We start from the raw sequence: 24,073 nt of genomic DNA on the forward strand, positions 1-24,073 counted from the left end.
CAGTGCTCGAAGTGGGCCGGTACTTTTACATTTGATTCCTTGTGGCGTTTGCCTGCCCACCGTGACGTTTTCTTGCGCACCGGCACTTCTCACAAGTTGGCGGTATACTGGTGTTCTGCCCTTTCCATATCAGGTTCTCTGGGCATTCATAATGATGATTCATAAAGGCGCATGTTTCATTCAATAAGGAAACATTATTTAAAAGTTTTCTGAATCTGCTTTTCACAGGGAAAACATTTTCATGAGGATTAAATGTTCAGATGAAGGCTGTGATATGTGTAAATAATGAAATACTTATTTAAATATAGCAAATATTGTGTTTAAGCTCTTTGGACATTATCTATAGAAATAATAATGATGTGAAATTGCGTAGTTTTAAGTCAAAAACCTTCAAATGTTCTTCAAAGGACCCCAAACCTAATATCATCTGGTATCTTTTATTCATATAATTCTAAATCTAAACTTAAAAAAACTCAAAATGTGTCCAGGCCAGACCATTAGCCACATTCTGTATCTTCCACTGATTGCTTCAGACAATTATTAAGTGCCATCTGCAGTGGTGTGAGACACAAGAAGGACAAGGATAGAAAATATCTTGTTCACATAGGATTATGCTACATTGTGACTACTAAAAATATGCAAAGGCACAGATAGAAAGATGAAAAGGTGGAGGAAGGAAACAAGGAAGAAGCAATATAGACACAGACCTGAGGATTATTAAAAAAAAAGCATATCTGTGCCCCATAATGTAGGATCAGTTACTGTGCAGGGCATGAGACTCCTCCTGGAGAACAAAATGACTCTCCTAATATGGTGCTGCAGTGTGCAAAACTAAAAAAGAAATAAAAAAATTAGGGGACTACTCACCACTGGATTGTTTTCAAAACCTCTTTAACTTCATATCTTCAGCTGCTCCAGCGGCTTCTTCTTCTTCTTCTTCTCCTTGTTACTCGCTCACTTGCACCTTTAAAGTAGATAGAAAAAGGGCAGAGAGGGAGGAAAAAAGAAAGAGGGAAAATTAAAGAGAAACATTAATGAAAGGGACTTGTTAATGAACTGCCTCCTCAAGTGGTAGGTGGGGGAATTGGCCAAACGCTGAGATGAGTTTCTCTCTCTCTCCCTCTCTTTCCTCTTTGCCCTTTGTGACCGCGGGACGACAGTTCTCGGGCGAAGAAGAGGCTTGCCGCTGATTGCCTGAGAGCGCTGGAGTGAGAATCTGCATGAAATCCCTCCTGGCTTTTTTTTTTTTATCATTTTCTCCTTCACATCTCTAATGAGCCTGGTCCAAATCTGTGGGTGTGTGCACGAGTGTGATCAATGCATGTTTGGATATTCACCCACGTACTGCATGTACAGATCTATAAGTTTATGGTTTCTATCTATTATTCTGTAATTCACTGTATGTCGACTTTTATGTTTGTACATGTAATAGTACACGTGCTTGTGTGAGTTTCTATGCATCTGGAGGCCATGTCTGCCGCACCGTAGCCTAACTCGATATTCAGCCAATACTCTCGGTCAGGTCTGCAGCTGTGGGCGGCCGTGAGTCCACCCTAAGGAGCTTCCACTGAGCAGCTGAGGAAGGTTATCTCCAGTGAAAGGTCAAAGGAGCTCATCATTACCCTGCGCACAGAGTCTCCTTCTAGATAACGATATGAATATCATTGCTGGAATGCGCGACAGGGGCGTGATCGATTACTACGGACACTGAGGCTCCCGTAGGAGAGCTTCCCTCAAACGCACTATACGTGGTTTGTCGGTCGAGTTGTAAAAATAACAGAGTTTAAGTTTATGTTGGAAAAAAAAAGTTGAAAATACAATATTTATGCAGGTTCTGCATACCGAGATCAAATCACTATGCAGAGGGTGCAAGTAATGAGAACACATAATTCATACCAAGCGCAGATGCAATATGATATCATTATCCACAAGGCATAGCATGGCCTCACTGTATGTTTTGATGCTTTCATGCTTGAACTGCTGCTGCAACTGTCACGTGCTCTGCTACTGTAAAGGAACAGTGTGTAGCATTATGGCGGATCTATTTGCAGAAATAGAATATAATATTCAGAAATATGTTTTCATTAGTGCATAATCACTTCAAAGTCAAAGAATCGTCATGTTATATTTAGCTTAGAATGAGCCTCTTCACGGAGTCTGCCATGTTACTCCGCCATGTTTCTACAGTAGCCCAGAACGGACAAACCAAACACCGGTTCTGGAGAGAGCCTTTTAATGTCTTTACGTTACCTGAAGGCCACCGTAGTTCTCCGACGTGCTTGTGAAACTGCGGAAACGTGAGCTGCAGAGTGCAAAACCGTGCCACCGCCAGTATGCGGCGATTTTCGAAAAATAATCGACTCGTTCTAAGTGATTATCGAATAGTATTTTTCTCTTGGAATGCACATCCCTATTCTGTTGTAGTGTTATCATGGTAAGGATGGCCTCTGAGCGAGGCGAGCAGCGTTAGCATGGTTTAGTACTTGGCGACTCACATTACCAGAGTCTTGGAAAGGGAGGAGTGAGCGGAGGGGTACTCAGTTGGTTGCAATCTGCAACCACAACACTAGATGCCACCAAATCCTACACACTGTACATCTAAGCAATTCGAATCTAAATGTTTATTTCATCTGCAGAATAAAGTATTGCAGTATAGATTAAATTGCTGCTTTCTAAAAAAGTCCTACCAAACTTGACGTTGTTAAGACAACTTCATTCTGTGTCGAGTGTGAAAAAAGAAATGTTTGGCAGCAGTAAGGACAACACATTTCTACAGACTCCTATCTGTCCTCAGCCTGATGTTATTGACTTCTCTCCTCTTCCCCCTCTGTCTTTGGCTCATGAACTGCACGCTGCTTGCAGACAGTCTCCCAGCATCCTCTGTGGGCATTATTACCTCGACGGCCGACGGTCAACATGATCCTTTATTCTGGCGGGCCACCGGGGTCAAGTTGGCCCTCGCCGGCCAATCAGTGTCAACTAACTGGCTGGCTACAGGAAGATCCCCTGATGCACTGACTGCAGCACGGGGTACAGTAGGGAGCTGATGTGTACGTGTGTGTGTTACAACATGGGTTTGTGTATATGGGGGCAAATGCAGTTCTTATGAAGCTCAATGAAAGTGTGTGTGTGTGTTTGTGAGGCTGTGAATGAGAGTGTACTAGAGTGTATAAATCACTTTGCATGACCTGGGTTTGAAAGGAAGCAGCACTGGTTTGGGAAGTTTGGGAAATAAATGCATGAGTGGCTGGATACACATGAGCATGCATGTGTGTGTCAGTTTGAGAGTGAGGCAGAGATTCTGCAATACTTCCTCCTCCCACACGCCTGGCTGCCAGGACGAGCGCGGGGGAATTTGTTTAATGTACAGCATTTATTCACTGCACACACGCTGTTGCACTACCGCTTCCTCCGTCGCATGAGACACTCCCTTGGCTGGGCGAGTCGCCATTAATATGCCGGAATGAAGCGTTGGCCGAGCAGCACGGCAGCTAGAACTCATCCTGAATCGACATCTAAGACAGTGTGAGACTCGCCCTGCGTCCTCACAACAGCATGCAGGACAGGTGAGAGCGTGAGGCTCTGTGTTTTAGTTTTTTTTTCCGCAGCGGATCGGGGGTTAAGTTATGCTTCGTCCACTCATGCGGAAAGCAGCTCCGGTTTGTTTTCTCATGACCCTGCAACATATTGGCATTGAGTTTAGTCACCGTGCTGAGACAGATGGCCGAGCATCATGGTGCACGGCAAATTGGGAAATGAAAACATGCATGCTCAGAAATGGCTCCGTGTATTTTCTCTCTCCAGCAACGTGACCACACAGGGTATATTCAGAATAGAAGAACAGGGAACTTTCACTGGAAAAAAAAATAAAAAGCCCAGAGTAAGAAAACACAAGGCTGACCTACTCCGTGCAAATGTCAACAGGTCTGCTACCGGAGAAGTAAAAAACTGCACATTTCAACCTCGGATGAAGAAATGTCAACACAGTTTCTGCCTTGACGTGACAAAAGTAAAGAGCTTTTTTTTCCCTCTTGGACTGATAAAATGTTGCCATGGTAGCACCTGATGTCTTCCTGTCCTGTCCTCACCTCACCCTCACACACTCACCTTCCTCACTCCATTGTTCTCCAGGTATAAAGGGAGGGACTGATATGCCCTAAAGCAATTAAAAGCCAGATCTTCTCTTCAGAGTAAGGTGAAGAGAAGAGAACAGAGAGGATGACAAGAGAAAAAGGGGAAGAAGAGGAAATGGGTGTGAAGCACAGAGAAGGTGTGATGGGGGGGGGGGGGGGAATGTGAAGTTGAGATAATCAATAGGAAGGGATGTGTCAGGGAGAAAAACGAGAGGAGAAGCGGGAGGTGGTGGGAGGAGGATGAGTTCAGAAAGAGGAGAACAGACAGTGACGGGGAGGAGAAGGGAAGAGGAGAGAGGAGGAGGAGTCAAGGAGGGACAAGTTGAACGAGAGGAAAGCGGTGAGGAAACGACAGGTGAACACAAGCCGAGGGAAAAGACAGAAGAGAAGACAGGCGGGGTAGAGGAGGAGACACTTGGGAGGAGAATTAAGGATGAGCGGAGAGGGAAAGACAAGAGAGGAGATAATGGGGGAGGAGACGGAACGAACGAGCCAAGAGGAAGACAGAGTGGAGTAGAGAGGAAATGACAAGTCAAGAAATAAGATCAGGAAAAGGAAGAGGGGAGGGAAGTGGAAGGAAATGAGGAAACAATCAAACGTAGATGCTGCTTCTATATTATGTGACTGATCTCGGCAGCTGTCTGCAGTGCACACTCTTAAATTGTTTGACTCCAAATTTGCCATCTCTTTGACACCATTTACCTTTGAAAGATTCAGGCTGGTCTCATACACTGTTCGTAGCTACCTATACGAAAAGTAACGCACAGTAATTTGTGTATACCCCACAAAATCAATTCATATGTAATTAACATAATCATGAACCAGGAAATATAAATATCGGCAAATGCCGTGTAGGGAGGAGGTTAGGGTGGATGGAGGTCAAAAAACAGCAGACTTTCACCCAGGAGACCTGCCTTTAACATTGATTTTTTTTGTCACATAAGCTACATACTTAAATAGCGCCACTTCCGAGTTATTTAAAGCCAAACCACGATGTAGAATTAATTTCAGTTTAATTCATAAAACACATTAATAGAAGGCAGATTCTTCTTCTTCTTCTGACGTGACTGTGAATGAGGTCGACCTCTATGAATCTTCGAGTTTAAATAAAGGTTTGAATACCACTAAGCCTTCATTTCTCTATCAGGAATGTAATCTTCCTGATCTTAACAGTGCAAAGAGTTATGCATTTGAAATTCACTGAATTTATTAATGGTATGACCTCAACTTTGTTACAGTATACACTGCATTGAGTTTAGCTTCATTTATTTCTGATAGCATATTATTTTTTGAAGCACTTCCACTTGATTTATAGAAAAAAGGCTGGCACTATGTGTCCTAATAAAAAGAAATGTAACACAAATGTCATCGGGGAGATTCGTTCTGTAGCCGCACCGTGTGCAGCTGTCAACAGCTGTGTGCTCTCCCGATGTAGTGTCCTTGAACGAGTCTCTACCTGATCACTCACTCTAAGCTGCCCTGGTTAAGAGCATTGGCTAAATGCCGACAAAATGCAAATGTAAAAAAAGGAGAATCGACCTCATGGAAATTACTGTTTTGAATCAAAGCCATTTAGCAAGGCACCGAGGCACCAGTCGAAGCCCCTTTGGGCTCTGACAAAGACATAATGAGACATTCATTGGATAATAACCTCCTTTGGTCATTAAAATGCATACCAGTCTACTCCAGGCAACAGTCTGACCCACAAAAGACAAAGACTGCAAACGACCAAATGTCTTGCTTGTACCATTCCTTTGTTTTGTACCTTTACATATACACCCAGCCAGCTTGACAATAGTTTAAGGGCTAGGCTATCTAGATTAATGTAAAGGCTGTAGCAGCACAAGCTTAACCATGCAGAGAGAGAGAGAGAGAGAGAGGGAGAGATTGAATGCACATCTTGTGCCGCCATCTAGGGCTGCAACTAATGATTATTCTCATTGTCGATTAATATGTCGATTATTTTCTCGATTAATCAATTAGTTGTTTGGTCTATAAAATGTCAAAAAATGGTGAAAGATGTTGATCAGTTTTTCCAAAAGCACGTCTTGTTTAAAGATATTCAGTTTACTGTCACAGAGAAGTAAAGAATCCAGAAAATATTCACATTTAAGAAGCTGAAATCAGAGAATTTTTACTTTTTTTTTTTCTTAAAAAGATACTCAAATCAATTAATTGATTATCAAAATAGATGGTAATTACTTTAATAGTTGACAACTAATCAATTTATCGTTGCAGCTGTAGTTAGAGCTAACTTAAACTTCACTCGTCTTGCTTTTTTATAATAATATCTGTTCAAAATTCAAATAAAATCCTGTTTGTACTGTTAACTTTCAGTGTTCCAAAAATATATTAGAAGCCATCTCGTCAAATGAAACCTTTTAAATCAAAGTCTACATAATCTCAAGTATACTGTTGCTCCATGACTCATTCTTAAGGAGAATTTAGAATTGTTTTCTTAAAAATAACTCCAACCGATTATTCGATTATCAAAATAGTTGATTACTTTAGTAGTTGACAATGAATTGATTAATCTTTGAAGCTCTGCCGCCATCCATCACTGTAATAAATCTATTATCTAGATACACAAAATTAGTTTAGGAAACTAGGAAACACTGGGAAAGAGCCAATTTTAAGGCTTTGAGGAGATTGATCTTTTCACATCAGTAAAAATATAAGAGGCCACAGTCTCTCTCTGTGTTCATTCATTCCAACTGTGTGTCTGCTGTCCTGGAACTGAGAATCACCTGATTCAGCTGTAACACTGCTGGAAGATATGTGGAAAACCCTGTAGTTTCCTGTAAAAAATACTCCGTGAAAAGCTTTTTTTTGTCAAAGTGACTAAAATTCACTGAAACTGGCAAGAGTTGCCTTCAAAACAAACTCCACACACTCAGCCAGAGTGCCTTTGTCCTGCGACCTCATTATTCTCCACGGCTGCTGCTAACTAATCCTGCACCTCGGTGCTCTGTCAGAGAACCTCCGCACACTCAGACACCACCGTTCTCAGATGAAACACTCCAGCAATGAGCCACTCTGACTGAAGTTTCATTAGCGGGCTTCTGTTTTGTGCAGATAAGTGCAAAAGCGTCCATTATATTAAACATGCTCTCAGCAGAGCCCCAGTCATAATTACTGCCATGCAACGTTGGTTAAAAAGTCTATGAGGTCTGATGCACACCTGCACACACACACACACACGGTAAGCGCTTACTTATTGGGAGTGAGGTCATGCGTGTAAGTTCTTTCGCAGGTATAGATTGGACATTTGTGTGGGTTCTTGTTCAACGCTGACTGAGTGTCTTCTATCGGCATGCTGTATGCGGTGACTGATATTCAATTAGTCCACCTGCCACCGCTACACGGCCCGGCATTCCAGCGCTCAGTAAATCAGCTCGCCTGACAGCACACAGGTCGATATTAATATTAACGCCTCCATAAATAATGTTATTGTAGGCCCTCATGTTAATGGTTCATGATATGATGGCCATGATAAAGTACAGCGCGTGTTCTATTGTGAAGGTGCGGGGGGTTTAGCAGGGAGACAGACAGACTAAATCCCCTTCGATGTCCTTCGATAGGGACGTTGGTGACATTGGTTTGGAAAGGCGCCGAGCTGGTCACAGCTGTGTTCCCAAAGCCCGACTGGCTAGGGGGGTGGGGAGTGTGTGTGTGTGTGTGTGTGTGTGGTGGATTGGTGGGGGGTTAGAGTGGGAGGCTGTTGGGACTGGACACAGCGGATTAATTATTATAAATCATCTCCCAGGCCACATGTTTATGGCTGCTACTCAAACTGTTGCCTGACTGTGCGATTTCCATCTGGTGCAATGTGTGTGTGTGTGTGTGTGTGTGTGTGTGTGTGTTAGCGGCAGGAGAGGTCTAGGGTTGAGTAGAAGAATGGCTTTGCTGTTTAGTGAGAGCGGCCCATATTTCATTCAGACAGCAAACATATCATTGTAACGTCTTTGTGTGGCTGTTGCAAATCTCCGGATTAGCAAGAGGCTGGAAAAGGATGACTGTCATCGAACTGAGACCTTTGGGGTCAGCTTATTAACTTGACTTGAGCATTAGTCATTTTATTTAGAGAGGCCAAGGCTTCTAACTTGACCCACCTGTAGATGGTTTGTTTCAACGAACCATCTGAGTCATTGGAAACTGTTGGAAAAGGGCAGTTACTTTCACTTGGCAGGTGATTGGATGAACCATCTGTCAATCAAAGTGAGCGAGACAAACAGGATCATCATTGTGGAACTTCTAAACTCCGACAACGGTGGAGCAAATGTTCGATTCGCCATCTAATATTGTAAAACTGTCAATATTCTAAATCTACATGGTTGATTTCTCGCCTCAAAATTTTTCAGAAGCGAATTTAGTGATGAAATAGCTACAAAAAAAATTTCAAAAACTAGCCGTTTCTGGCTGCTGTTGTTGTAACGTAGCCTGTAGCGGTCCATCACTTTGCATTGTGGGATACAGGAGGTGAGATAGACTGGTCCGATGCATACTGGAGATGTTTTCCGATTATTACGACATCTGGGTACTTTTGGCATACTATAGATTAAGCTTTTGTTCACATACTACATTCTACATACTACATTTTGGCCAAATCAGTACGTACTACTAGTATAGTATGCGGTTTCGAATACAGCCATACTCTCCAGTTTTAAGATAACTAATGCTAATGCAGCTACGCTAACCTCTTCAGGACCCGCCATCGTTGTTTTGAATGAACAGTTGCCTCACACACCTAAGCCATGCACGGTCATAGCTGCGAGTAGCTTCTCACAGGATGCTGACTGGCCCGTGGTCTGGCATTACTTATAGCCTGACAAGATGGATTTTCGTGTGATATGTCGTCCTGCGTTTCTCTGGTGATGTCCAGATATTGCGAGAATCCAGCTGCTGTGCAACATAACAAAGCTTCAGGACCTCTGCGAAATGAAGATTTCCTGTCTCTTGCAATTTGACATTTTTGTTTCTCTCATTCAGGGATGAAATTTACAGAGGATGCATGCTTTTGTCTGCACCACACTGCTGCATATCCACACACATTTAACACACAAGTAACGTCTCAGTACACACACTCCTCCTCTACCTGCTGGCCTTTGAGCAGCTTCACTGGTTCAATTGCAAAGTTCGAGAGCAGCTCTTCAGTAGTTGCAAAGGGTGAGAGCGGGTTTTACTCATTCACATGCCTCTCCACACAGACGTCGACTTGAACTTCCAGCATGCAAATTCAAACCGGTGATGTTACAGTCACAAGCTTCTCCGAACCCTCTCTTTGCTGTGGCATAATTTGTGCCCCAGAGTAGCATCAGCATGCTCCAAAAAAAATCACGCCTTAAGGGGTTAGCATTATTAACAAAGCATCCAAAAACACTGAGCAGTCCAATCATGAAATAATCATAACATTTTAATTCTCATTTCCCATGTCTATAATGCTCCTTCTTTATACAATGTCGAGAAATTAAAAAGAAAAAAAAAGAGAGTAACAAACATGTTTTGTTATCCCCTCGCAGGCAACAGCTCGCAAACAAATTAAATCTGAATAAATCACTGCGGAGAAATATTAATCAGCTCTTATGCTCATCTGCGAGGGAGGAGGTGGCTGATGCACCGCGTGGTGATTGGAGGAGAAGATGAGTGTCCACACACACACACACACACACGCTCACACACGCGCGCGCTAAATCATCCAATGTATTATTACAGTTATCTGCCATTGTGGAGAATTCTGGGAAAGATGTCCAAACTGACTGTGGCTTCAGTCATGATGTCCCCTCCCATCACGACGCACACACACAACCTCCACCAGCCGTGGACCAGGGGTTTTGCAAAGCCCGGATCATCCCCGCTAATCCACACTCATTAAGGATGAACTGCATGATAGCGTGCCGCCACCAGCAGCCTCCAACCACCCCCCCCTTTACCCCACTTTCCACCCGCGTACGCGCTCGCCCCGCCACCGTGGATAAGTGGCAGCTTTGATGGTGATTTTAATAAATTACTGCAGATTGCGGCGTGCATGTTTGTTGCCGCCGCTCGAGCAAACAGAACACCTGCCACACCTGTCAGCGCTAATCAGGCCCGCTTTAATTAATAGCGACAAAGCTTTTACTTCACGCCGGCGGAGGTGACGTGCGTTTGACCAAGGGAAGTTGAGCACTCTTCACCGCGCTCTTCAGAGAAGTGGGCTCTCAAACGGAGGAGGAATTCGAGATGAGACAAGCTGTAAGGTGACTGAGCTGGTGAATCACATTTCTCTGGTAAAATGTAAAAGGATTCAGAGTTTAAGCAAAACTTCAAATCAATTATTCAAACGTTTTCATTGTTCCTCAGGATGGAAGAGGAATTGTTTCTGCACTCAATAGTTTTTTACCCGAGGATCGGAACACAAATAGAATGTTCATCCTGGGCGCTGAGAAGGTCACTGCTGAGTGGAGTCTACCTACAAGCCCCTTGGGCTGAACAGAAAAATGCCACATAGATACTTCCCTTCCAGCTCTCAGCCTCCAAAATAACTCTCCCTCTGTGGGGTTCTTAAATAAATTACAGATATGCTATCCTCCCAAGATGCGATCTCTGTTCTCCAGCGCAAATTAAAAATTTAAGCCCATTTAGGTTGGTGCCCAGTGTAACTTGAAGCAGTGTGGTTGCAAAGGGGGGATATCCAACCAGAGTTGTGTCACAGCGGTGCTTAGCCTAGTAGCGACGCTTGTTGCTCTGGGCATCCTGTATCCGGAGAGAGGAAGCCGGGTGGCCTTGATGTTAGAGAGAATATATCGTGTAACTAAAAAAGGTCACCGGCTTGATCTTGCAGCACAACAGTGATTCTACCCGCAGCTACGTGTCGTGTCAAAGTGTCAAGACACCGAACTCTGACTTGCCCCCTCGGTGTGAATCCCGCAGTGTGACACCATGAACCAAAAACCTAAAATGTAAACATCAAAGACTCTATGATGATAACTGAATGTGCCAGTTTTTTTACTTTCTTTTTTTTATTTCCTCCTACACATATTGATAAAGTTCAAAAAGTCACATGAAAATGAGATGTCTTGTAGGAATTTAGGCTTGAGGTGCTCAACCTGGCTTCTAACAAGATGAGCTTATGACCTCTGTACTTGGGTTGGACTGGCTCATTGGTGGATTCAAAGCCACAGCTCCAATCATCATGTTTGGCAGTGAAATGCTGTATAATAATTAGGCATGCTGCGGTAGTCGGTGTAATCGGTGTTGCACAGTGTTCGGGCATACACTGATTATATTATTTTCCCACCGCCCCCCCTTACTGTCATTTTACTTTTCTGATATAAATAAAACCCATTTGGTTCATTTTCGCATATCACTGCTGTGTTATCATAGTCGGACGATGGACGCTACAAACTGAAAGTGAAAGTGTCTGCTCTGTACGGAGTCTCAGCAAAGAGTAGCAGGAGTTCAAACACACAGGATGAGAGAGAGTTGACTGACAAGACGACGGCGCAGGATTTGGTGTCAAAGCAAAAGCAAACATGCACATTTTGCAATATTTAGGATTTACACCCATTGCTATAAGGGAACCATAACGTTAATGAGGCAATCGCTGTGCAGAGGACAGCGTGGTCACAGCCGGTGTGCATGGCACAGCGGCGCCGGGTGGAAACCTGCAGCACTGCAGCAAAAAGCTGGACCGGAGAGGCCAGACACACAGCCACCCGACGTTACAGATCAGAGTAAGCGCTCTACGTATATTGAGCGATATCTATTCTTGTAAAAATGCCCGGTGTAATCAGTAACACCGGTGTTATCACAAGTCTATTAACTGGTGGGAAACCACCGAGACATCCCTGATAGAAATCAGTAGAAATAAGTCCTAATTTATACAGCAATTACGATCACTCAAATCAATTAATAAACTAAACTTTGTCCCTCTGAAGACAAAGGCAGCATGCCAAGCGAAACAGGATTACCATACAACTCTAATGCTTGATTATTAAAAATAAATACACTATTAAACACACCACTGGGAGGCTTGCACATCAGCAAAGCACATCCTATTTATCTCGTGTTTTAGAGATGGCTAAGGACCAAATAGGCTAATTAGGTGGGAACTCTATAGAATAACAGTAGAACAGGAGACAGTGTGTGAAGTAAATGTCCTCCCATCATTAAGCAGCAAAGGGCTAAATAAATTAATTTGTGTGTGTGTATGTATGTGTGGTGGAGGGGGGGTATTTAATAGACCCAACCTCACTTTGAACCCAGAGAAAGCGCTTCGTCATGTGACCTTCATTAACATCTTCTATTCATTGCTCCGACTCTGGCGATAAATCAAGAAATGGCTCCTATTGTATCTTCCAGTGGCGTGAACCGTACCTGACTTTCATTAGCTTTTGTCTCTTTAAACAATAAGCAGAGCCTCGATCGAACGCGGGCTTTAGAAGGTATTTGTCTTGGGGGGAGACTTAACCAACAGAAATTAAACTGAAATTAAATCAAGAGGCGTTCCAGTGAAGATGCACAGAGGAAACACAAACCTGATGTAAAGTCTACTTTAAACACTTTCAGGTAAGGCAAGGTATGTGATAAAAAGCAAACACCTTTAACCTCCGAGTGAAGATAATCATAAGAAAATACAAAGGGGAGGAAAAAAAGGGAAACATATATAGTTCTCTTTTAGAGCAGGAGACTTTCCAGAGGGGGATGTCTTCCCTCCATTGAAGCATGGCTGGATTAACCTAATCAGAGGATTAATCAGACTTGAAACACTGGAGGCTGTGCCGGTGGCCCCTTTATCCGACTGTGCCGGGGCCCGGGCAGCAGACTTAGGATAGCGAGCGGAGAGATGGCGTTCCCACAACCTCTCTCTCTCTCTCTAGAGCTCTCTGCTTGCCAAAAGACCTGAGAGGCAGAGGGGGAATTAGAAGCTCCCGGCTCCTTGCCCCAACTGACTTTTTGGAACTGGGTCCCTCTCGCAAACGTCTCAATTCTCATTCAGACAATGGATTTTAGGTTTAGAATTTGAGCTGTACAGGCGGCGTATCATGCAAGACAATGACGAAGTGTATTGGGTTGGAATAATCAAGTTCATCTTGGAAAGGCTAGAATGTCACCAAAAGAAAATCTGAAGACAGTGATAACCCAGTTTACTAGGGCTGGGACAATAGACCTATCTCCCCATTCAATATGTGTTGTGATTTTGAAGTATTACGATTGATTGCGAGATTTGTTAACTTTTTTAACACTAGACCATGGGAAAAGTTGAATCATACACTTTATAGGGACTTTTACTTTGGAAAATATCTAAATTAACACATTAAAATGGTATGTAGTCAGAGATGTCCTAAAGTCAAATATATCAGTCATTGTCAGGAATCATTTATTCATTTTTTTTCCCAGCAACCCAAAAACCAAAGAATAAAGAAATTTCCCTCAAAATGTGTGGTATTTTCTTTTTAATGTATAAGACACATGTAATGTTTTATACTTCTGGTGAATATAATCCAAACAATCTTATTTCCATATATGTATTTTGTAGTTCCTTTTGTTAACACCTTATTTTGAAAACCGGACGTAGTCACAAGTGTATACTTGAGCTAACTTTGCCAAGTCCGTCACTAGCTCACCCCGTCAGCTCCGTGCTCTTTATACATCCATGGTCAGCTCCATCGGGCCGTTTGAATGCATTTAACATAAATGTCAGTATATGGGTGCTCTACTGTTGTAGCGTCGGCCGATTTGGCCACGGAGATGAGAGGCTTGACCGCACGTTACCGCAATACATTAACGTTTCCTGTCCATGACAGAGTTAGCATGCAGCTTTAGCTTTGATGTCTAACTCTGCTTTTCATGGAAATGTGTGAAACCCAAAGTGTTTCCATACTTGACCGTATGTGTAGTGTTTACCACTTTGGATTTAAAATGTGAGGGTGCAGGTCGTACCCATGCGGACCCTCCGACGTTTTCTAATTTCTATTTTCGGCTAGCTGCTGTCGGCTGCGGTTTGTTTTGGTTGATGAATACGGAACGGATATGACATATAACAATAAAAGCGGTAACTTCCTTCTACCTCCGCAGAGACTCAAATGCAGCAAATATTGATTCTTGCATTAAAAAATAAATTTCAAAATCGTAAAAAAAAACAAAAAACACCCCTTATATATTCAGCTGTTTCCTAATTGTGTCTTCCACATTTTGAGTCAGCTTCCTCAGAGGACAAGTTCACCAATTCTTTTTTTTGTTTCAGTTATTTTTGTTAGGTGACAACTTACAAACAAGCAAATCACTTCAACACAATAGCACCATTGTCACATAATGACAATCTTAAAGCTTACATGTTAAACACAATCCAACACCAGGATTTACACCCATTTAGCATCTTCAAACCCAGCAGGTTTGACCCAGCGGACACCTTCCCACAATGCCTTGCCTGCATGCTAACTCTTAAAGGACAGCACTCAGCTGTGATTTCTGCCTCTTCAACACAACAGGCATCAGAGTATCAGCCACTAATTTAAGGGCGATCCTCCCTTCTTGCGGGGATTTAAAGACTCAATGAGCCGATTGCCTCGAAACTGGCGGAAATTAGCTCTTGCTGTGCCATATTTGCCTGACCCTGTAATAAAGGATCAAATCTGTGAGAAGGCCAGGCGCTTTATATTTTTTAAGCCTGTGACCACATGTTCACGAGCAGCGCTTGGAAATTTGGCCGACATCAAAAAAGGTATTTGCAGTCAATCTGCATAGAATAGATAAATAAATACAACTTATCTGTCTCCATCTGTCTGCGACTAATCTCACCAGTGAGGCTGAGCAAAGAAAACACAGGACTGTAGCACATGCCCGTGAGAAAAAAACAAGAGAAGCCTGCAGTGTGAACAGGGAGGGCATCATTGATCCCAGCTCTCCGGTAGCCAGGTCATCGATTGCAGGATACAGCTGTGATACTTGGCACACCTTGCTGACTCCAACCACAACTTTGAATATGCTGCTATAACAGCGAGTGTGTTTCTCTTTCCTTTTGTCGGCTGACCAAAAGATGCACAGAACAGAAGAGGGTGCGGGAATCCTTCACGGTCCTCGCATAATTGTGTGGGAACATCATTTTTCAACCACAGCTTCGCTTCCCCATCCCCAGGAGGCACTTTTCTAAAACAGTAATGATTATGTTATGGAAGCGGCTGCCGGCAGGGTTGAAAATGCAACTGGAGCCAATGAGCGGAGGCATACACACTCCTTGGGGGGCGCACACACGTATGGGAGAGCCATCGAGGGGACTAGGAATACGGAGGAAGAAAGTGGAAGTGAACGTGGAAGGGCCCGTATTTGATCTTTTGTAGTCCCTGGAGATTTGTCGATCCTGGAATCTCAACAAGACTTCTTTGGCAGGGTTAAGAAAAACACAGACATCAAAGATCAACTTGTTTTTCTTTGCACCCCCTCCTCCACAAGTGCCCTTCCTACACCCACTGTTCTATTCTAAGATTTGTATCTCCCATACATTCAAGAATACACTTAAAAGAGCATAATGTGAGAGGAGAAGAGAGCGAAAAAAGCACTTTAAACGAGTGGCGGCAGGATGCAGCTAATAGCCGTCTGATCAGCCAGTGTTTCATCTTCAACACATTATCTCCAAATTCAATATTGGTTCTTCAAACACTCTGAAAAAAGAAGGGTTGTGTCTAAACTCGCCTGCTATTTACGCACACCGGGCCACGCTTATAGTTGGTATTCCACCGGTGTCTCCGGTGTCCCCTCCGTGTCTCCTCAATCCCTGCCAAAACAAGCCATAATATATAGAGCTGATGCAGAGACATTGATGTTTGGTGAAGAATTACAGATTCACTGTACGTTAGAGGCTTGTCTGTCAATGCACAGCCACTGTTGTTATTGACTCTGATGAATTCCGGGATGCTGCTGATAACGGCGTGACAAATGGGCCCTACTCTTCCTCATCCAACAAACAATACATCTCCCTACGTCCCCCCGTCGCCCACCTCTATTAGATTCTATTATGTGATACGATATCACACCCTGGCTGAGCAGTACAACCAGGAAGTGCTGGTGAGGACACAAAGGCACTGTGGGCATGATATGGAAATCCTGTGCTCTGGCAAGGAGCATGGAGAGATCCAAGATGTGTAGGACGGATCTAAAATGATTCATCATCGTTATCCCCGTTACTTAGTATTAAGGCTGTCAAAACTTGACAAAACTGACATTTTAATATTCTTTCTAAAAACATAGGTTTGAACTAATCGAATATCTGTTAAAGCATGTATATCCATGACACCATGTCCTAACTGGCTCCGAGTCATGCAGCGCAACGGGTCGTTTTTTAACAGAACTTTTGTCAGACACCCTGTTTCTTTTTATTCCTGTCGCTCGCTATGAAAGCGCTGTAATGGACGACGAACGGCTAATTCATGAAGTTGGCTGGAGGGAGCTGAAAGTTTCCTACTTGGTTGGTTATACTGTATGTCATTTCCAATAAATATCACAAAATAAAATGTGTGTTTTTCTGTTTAAAAAGTACAAACGTCGGAAGATAGCAAGTACTACTCACCCATCTGTTAAGTGGAATACATCTCCAGTAGTGATGCTTTTTTTACACAATCAAATATTAATTTTCATTTTAAATTTTTTTTTTTTACTATTCAAATGTATATTCAAATTTAGAATATTCGTTGACAGCCCTTCTTAGTATAAAGTTTAATTGTTGAGACCATAGAAAAAGAATAGGAGTAGAACGGACATTGAACTGTTTGCCGTGGTCATTTGACTTGGTCAAAAGAAAATGTTAGTTATTAGTTATTATGGTGTTAACACGCAGTCAGTTTGGACTATTGTCCACATTAAGCAGGCGTTTTCCTTTTGTCTGTTTCTTGTTGATGCTCATCATGTAGCAATCCGCAATTTCTCTCCAGCAGCAAGGCAACAAAGCATGCAAAACCTCACCTCAGTGAGTCCGCGACTTGCCATAAGTCAGTTAATATAGAAGTTAGCCCGCTACAACGTTTGTAATGGCAATGGTACACATGAAAACAGCCGGCGCTCTGAACATCCTGCTACATCTTGGAATGTCTGTTCTACTCTTTTTCCATTTCTATGGCTAAGACATTGAGAAGCAGTGACTCTGATGGACACACCTGTACAACAGAGTCCTTTGGCTAAGGCCAAGGTGACCGTATACCCAAAACTTGATCAAAGGTGGACCAGGAAGTACTGCGGCTATGCAAAATCCAACAGACGTTTGACTAATAACCTAAATGTTAAGCTTTATTTGCATTTGCATTTTTTAAAACCAATGTTAAAAGCCCTCTATTGCAAAGCTGTGTTGAGCAAACTTCATAAAATGTTATTAGAACTGGTAAATATATATATATATATATATATATATATATATATATAAATAAAAAAATCTCTACAACACAGACTAAGGATAGACTGCTATTCACTCACTTTACCTTCAAGTACAGTATTTTTCCAGCTTTAGGACCTTGCACCTTTTTTCTATACTTTAAGCACACTGGAAGAGATTCTCATATACTGGTCAATTTTTCCCCAAAAAGCTATTTAAAAAAAAATGTTCATCCAACCCCTGGCTCTGTGATATTGCTCTAGTACCAATCCAGTTCATAATCCAACTGTGGGACTGCAATTCCCCCATTTCCACACTCGTGTTTATCCGAACAGAATTAGTCAGCACCTGTCAGAGACTCCCAGTGAAGGAAGCCCTCTTGAGAGAGGCCCTTTCAGAGACTTTTCACAAACACGCACACAGATGCAGAGCTGGCGTTGCCATTCAGTCAAAAGCTATCATCACACCAGGGTAGTTTTATTTACAACCCATCATCACAGTGGGGTATTATAAACGCGAGGGGAATAAGTGCATGTCGTATTTATCTCACAGTCAGTCGGCTAACTAGTGGAATCATTCAACACCTTTTGGTTGAATAGAAGAGGGGTGAGTGGTAATAGTAGCAGCTGAAATGACTAGTTACAATATATATCTGCAAAAAGAGGCCCAAGTATTGCTGAAAAAGAGCATTCATGGTAAATTGACCTTCCCTGAAAAAAAAAAAAACAGTGATGAAACTAAAAATCCTATCCATCAGCTATTAAGACATGTACTCATGGGTCTCATACGACCTTTCAGTAGCTGCAGACTGTTGGCCCAAAGGCGTGACAGCTTTAGAAAGGAGCATGCTAATGTTAGGTGTGGTTTGTGCCCCTTGGTGCTATTTAGCACAGTGTGATGAGAGTTCATCTCCTTCACATCCTGCTTGTCTCCCTGTCCGAGAGCGAGTACAGAAATAGTCTTTGTCACCAACCACGCAGCAGGACACCTTTCACACACCATGTCCAACACGCCTGGACGGAGGCGCTAATATGTGTGCCAATGTGTGTAGCTTCGCAGGGTGTATTGTAAGCTACCGAGTGCATGTGTGCCACTGAGTTTCTTTTAGGATTTTAATGAAGAATGCTGCACGTTATCAACAACATATTCGCCAAAATATCATCTTTTCTCCTGTGTTTTTTTTAATTATTATTTTGTTTATTTTTAAGTAGAGCGATTCAAATCTTTAATCACACATTTTTTATCTGTTCAAAATTTACCTTAGAAGGGAGATTTGTCAAGTATGAAATACTCTTATCAACATGGGAGTGGGCAAATATGCTGCTTTACGCAAATGTAAGGTATTTATTTATTATTGGAAATCAATTAACAACACAAAACGATGAGAAATATTGTCCAGAAACCCTCACAGGTACCGTATTTACCTTTATTTTTCAATGTCAGTTGTCAGTGTGTCAGTGTGCTGACTTGACTATGACTTGCCCCAAACTGCATGTGATTATCATAAAGTGGGCATGTCTGTAAAGGGGAGACTCGTGGGTACCCATAGAACCCATTTACATTCACTGATCTGGAGGTCAGAGGTCAAGGGACCCCTTTGAAAAATGGCCATGACAGTTTTTCCTCAACATAATTTAGTTCAAGTTTAGAGCGTTACTTAACCTCCTTCACAACAAGCTAGTATGACATGGTTGGTACCGATGGATTCCTCAGGTTTTTCTAGTTTCATATGATACCAGCATCATGGCAGCTTTAAAACTGAGTCTGCTACAACCTAAAAGTTGCGTTAATGTGTTAAAGAAATTAGTGGCATTAAAGCAAATTTGTGTTAACTTTGACAGCCCTATTTTTAAGGGTTCATATTAAAAGGAACGACAGTTCCTCCTCTTACTAATTTGACACATTTTAATCAATGAAATGATGAATGAATTTACTTGGAGGGGCCAGCCCTCTTGCTATTGGTATGGCACAGTATTAATATCATCTGACTTTCCTCTGAAAACGGTTGTATAAGTTCTCATTTTCATAGCATTTCACCGCGTGTAATCTGAACTGAGCCAAACTGTGCATAAAAGTCAAATGGGAAAACATTCAGTACTGCGTCAGCTCAGTATGGAATGATACACTACAGCAGAAGAAAAACGATCTGTGAGGGTGAGGGAAGCAGCAACAGATAAGAGGATTACTCCATTATTATCTACCCCAGGGGCTGTTACCCCAGAGCAGAGGAACACGGTTAAAAAGGGCAAGACCTTGATTTTTTCCCCCGACATGCTCACATCGTTTGAGCGAGGTAGACTCGCTACATGACACACTATCTCACTCTGCACAGGGCAAAGACATGATTTTTAGCCCGAGCTCAGAGGCAGCATCCTGAGGTGTGACCTTCCTCTCCTGTCCAGCCTTCCTCTAACCTTCCTCCAGAGACACCTGATGGATAGGCCTGATATCCTGTTTGGAATTTGAGGTTTGAAGTGTGGTTTCAACAATCTGAGGATTTTTAAAAATGGGTCAAAATGTTTTAATCAGATAAAAACATAATTGAAAAGTGCCTGACACGGATACGTCAGAAGGTAAATCATGGTTCTTAAAGGCTAGACGGTTACGCATTTCTTGTCTGACAGAATGATGTCAAAAGAGTTCATTGTATAGAGATACTAGATATTAGGATAGACCAGTCTCAGTTTTGTGTCAGACTTTGAGATAAGCCATGTCTTTTGATAAACTAGAAACAACAGAACATGGTGGCTTTATAGTGCTGCAGGGCTGACATATTTTTGTAGGTTAACCCAGAAGTTAGCATCTCATTGGTTCCCTTGACAAAACCCAATGGGATTTTTCCATTGGATTTTGGATTATTGCAGGAAATAATCTCTGTGGAAAAAAACAAACGTTTGTGATACTTGCAGGTTTTGTTCGGCAAGACAATCTTCAAAAAAGAACACCACTTTTATGATTTTTGAAGTGTAAATGCAATCGCCGGTAAATGCAAGTAAAAAGCTAACGTTAGACTATAAAGGAACTACACCACGGTCGCATGACTTCACGTCACCACCGGCTAAAGGCGGACTAGTGTTTGGCGTGATGACGTTTAGAAGTCTCATGTAGCCACTTGTTAGCAACTGCCTTTTTTAAGAACACATTTCTGGGTTTCAGAACTCATTCCTGCAGCACTGTATTATGCATATATATATATATATATATATATATATATATGTATAAAGATGCAATGCCCTCCTTTTTAATCAAATGTTTAGACTACCAGTTAGGGCTGTCAAAGTTAACGTGATAATAACGCGTTAACACAAATTTGTTTTTTGTATGCCACTAATTTCTTTAACGCATTAACACAACCTGCGATTTTTAGGTTGTAGCGGGCTCAGTTTTAAAGTTAGAGTTTGGTATCATATGAAACTAGAAAACCTAAGGAATCCATGTCATACTACATGCTTGTCGGAAAGAGAGATACATTCTGGCGAGAAAAAACTATATATATAACTATATATACATTGATAGCCCTACTACTAATACATGCAAACACACATGCAGTTACAGCTGATATTTCCTCCCTAATGTTCTCTATAAAGTAACTTCACAAAAATCCAGAACAGATGCAAATATGAGTATTGCCTTTTTTCCTATTTTCAGATTATACATACACAGACACAACAAACTGCACACAGCAAGTGTGTTTTGCAGTGTAATGGTTGTGTGGGGCAATCGAGGCAGGGCTCTCACTTCAGTTTAAACAAAGACATCAAGAGTGTTGGTGCCTCCACGTCAAGACTGAAGCGATAATTACTGTCATTCAAGCAGAAAGCTCATAGCACTGGCGGGGATTAATGTGTGTTAGCTAGTGACTGTGTCTCTGTAAAATAAACTCACACCAGCTGTCTGAGGCTTCATTTCAGAAAATGCAACTGTCTTTCCACTCCAATTCAACCGTATTTGCCTCTCGGCCACGTTCACGCCCCAAGTCTATCCTTATACAGCTCCTTTGAATTTCACCGCTTGGCAATTTGTTCCAAGAATTTACACCGAGAGGGAAGGCAGAGCCTCAGTGTTTTGCTCAAGGACACACTATAGATGGAGAAGTTGTGTATAGGCTCCTAAACTATCCACCGAACCATTAATAAACATTTAACATTTGGATTCACACGCATTTAACCGCTGTGTACAGATGGTGGTTCGATACATTCGTGGCTGCAGGGGCTTTATCGGCTTTACATTTCAAAATGTTCAAACAATTAGGACACCCTGTCCCCACATACGGGACTTGCTTGCAACACAAGGGGCCTCTGACACCATGTTCAATGATTATTAAAATAAACTCCTCAAAACTAAATGACAAAAGAGACCATTTGCCATTGCCTTTCACAATGACACATGATCTGATAACCCCATCAACAAGATGAACAGCGTTTTCCCTTGTCCAAGTATTTGTTTTTTTGACCCATCCATCAGTTTTAAGGACAATATCCAAATGCAAAAGCTTAAGTCCAATATCTATATGAGTAGTAATTCATTTTAAAAGTCCAATGCTGGCACTGGCAAGCAAGGGAAAAAATATTAATGTACAAACTTGCCCGTACCAACGCTGATCTCTTTTTTTTTCTCCTTAACCACGACCTTAAACTGACCCTTTTCTAACCTTAACCCAAACAATAAATTAACCCTTGACACTCCTCACATTACTGTCACTTGGTATTCAGTTCAGTATCAGCATGGGACTGTGCATGACAAGTGTGACCTATAACGGTAGTCACAAGCTCCAAATCCCACCAGGCATTCTTCAGGAAGCAGGAGGGCTTTTTGGGTGACAGAGCATAACCTTTTACCATGTTGGAAATGTCTTTGAGAGAAATATTTCAGTCCTAGTGGTACTATTTTAATATATTCAGCAACGGGCATATTACAAGTTATGATTCTGAGGATACAAGCAGGATAACACACTACTCATTGCACTTTTTCTTGCACATTTTTGTTTTAAAACTAGAGAAAGCTAGTTGTGTTAGCATGTGAGCATGTTTTGTTATGCTCAATGCAGCTGTGAGGGTTTCTGGACAATATTTGTCATTGTTTTGTGTTGTTAATTGATTTCCAATAATAAATATATACATACATTTGCATAAAGAAAGCATATTTGCCCACTCCCATATTGATAAGTGTATTAAATACTTGACAAATCTCCCTTTAAGGTACATTTTAAAGAGATACAAAAATGTGTGATTAATTTTTAATCGTTTTTAACTATGGACAATCATGAGATTAATCACGATTTAATATTTTGATCAATTGACAGCCCTATTAAAACATAAACAGTAGGGAAGAACAAAAACGTGCCCTGGGGATGCTATAAGTAATGAGTAGATAGATAGAAATGAAAAGGTAAGAGCCACAAGAGCCTATCTATCCTTGGTGTGAGTGCAGGAATACAGTATATATATACGCTTTTCAGTGTAAGAACAAAGATGCGAGACAAGGATGAAGATGGTAAATGGACTTGCATTTATATTGCGCTTTTCTAGTCTTCCGATCACTCAAAGTGCTTTACACTACATGCCATTCACCCATTCACACACACATTCATACACTGATGGCAGAGGCTGCTAAGGTGCCAACTTTGCCCATCAGGATCTAATCTAAATACTCATTCACACACCGATGCTATGCTATGCTATGCCTTCGGGAGCAATTTGGGGTTAAGTGTCTTGCTCGAGGACACCGACATATGACCGGAGCAGCCAGGGATCGAACCACCGACCTTTCGATTGGTGGACGACCTCTACCGACCTCTACCCTCTGAGCCAAAGCCGCCCCAAAGACAAGGATGAGACATTGTTCAAAATGTGGTTCAAGTTTCAACTTTCCCATGAAAAAGTAACTGTAGGCTGGTTGCTTATGATTGGGGCATGTTAAAAGGAGAGGAAAAGCCCGCCAGGTTTGGTAGAAGAGAGCCTCGCTGAAAGATAAGAATGTAGCAGGTGAGCTGTCACTCTTTGAAAGCTCGGGAGCTCCTCACGTACTGTATGTGTAGCTGAATGTAGGCTATCAAGAGTGAGGGAAAACACAGAGACGGGAGAGCGGGTGCATTTGGGAGCAATGTATCAAGGAAAATGGAATTTCCTCTCTCCCTTTTACAAGACGACTGACCCTTGCCCTCTGGGTGGCTCTCTCCTCCTATTTCTCCATTAGTGCATAGAGACAGACAGGCACAACACACACAAAGGCATTTGCAATTTCTCTCTAAAGCAGCCCTCCTAATACACAAGCCGGCGCTCACTGTCCAACAGTCAATATTTTCTGAAGGATGGCCTCCCTCGAGAACTAGCGGGCAATCTGAGGGGGGCCCCTGCTATGAAAGGGCCCGTGATTGCATTCGACCGAAGCCCTCACAAAGATGTCGTACATCAAATGCCAACAGATAAAAAGCCATCCACGAAGAGTTAATCAGCAGAGTAGCTTTCATGGCCACGTCGCAATTTGTCTCAATATCATGAAAAGAAGACAGGCACTCATAAAAAAAAGCAGCAATATAAATAAATACATAGCCTAAATACATAGCCGCATTTGTGTTTCATGTAGTGCTGAAAGTGATGTT

At 42.2% G+C, this 24,073-nt stretch overlaps 1 protein-coding gene across 15 annotated transcripts in view; it reads right to left on the minus strand.

Moving 5' to 3' along the window:
* Positions 1 to 24,073, minus strand: part of ptprsa (protein tyrosine phosphatase receptor type Sa) — a 278,620-nt gene that overhangs the window by 225,976 nt on the left and 28,571 nt on the right. For all 15 annotated transcript variants that reach the window (XM_037769716.1, XM_037769714.1, XM_037769722.1 and 12 more), the window contains exon 2: positions 868 to 964. The gene's annotated coding sequence lies outside the window, so the exon portion shown is untranslated. The remainder of the gene's footprint in view (positions 1 to 867; positions 965 to 24,073) is intronic.

The sequence above is a fragment of the Sebastes umbrosus genome, chromosome 5 (assembly GCF_015220745.1).
Source record: "Sebastes umbrosus isolate fSebUmb1 chromosome 5, fSebUmb1.pri, whole genome shotgun sequence".
Taxonomy (NCBI): Eukaryota; Metazoa; Chordata; class Actinopteri; order Perciformes; family Sebastidae; genus Sebastes; species Sebastes umbrosus.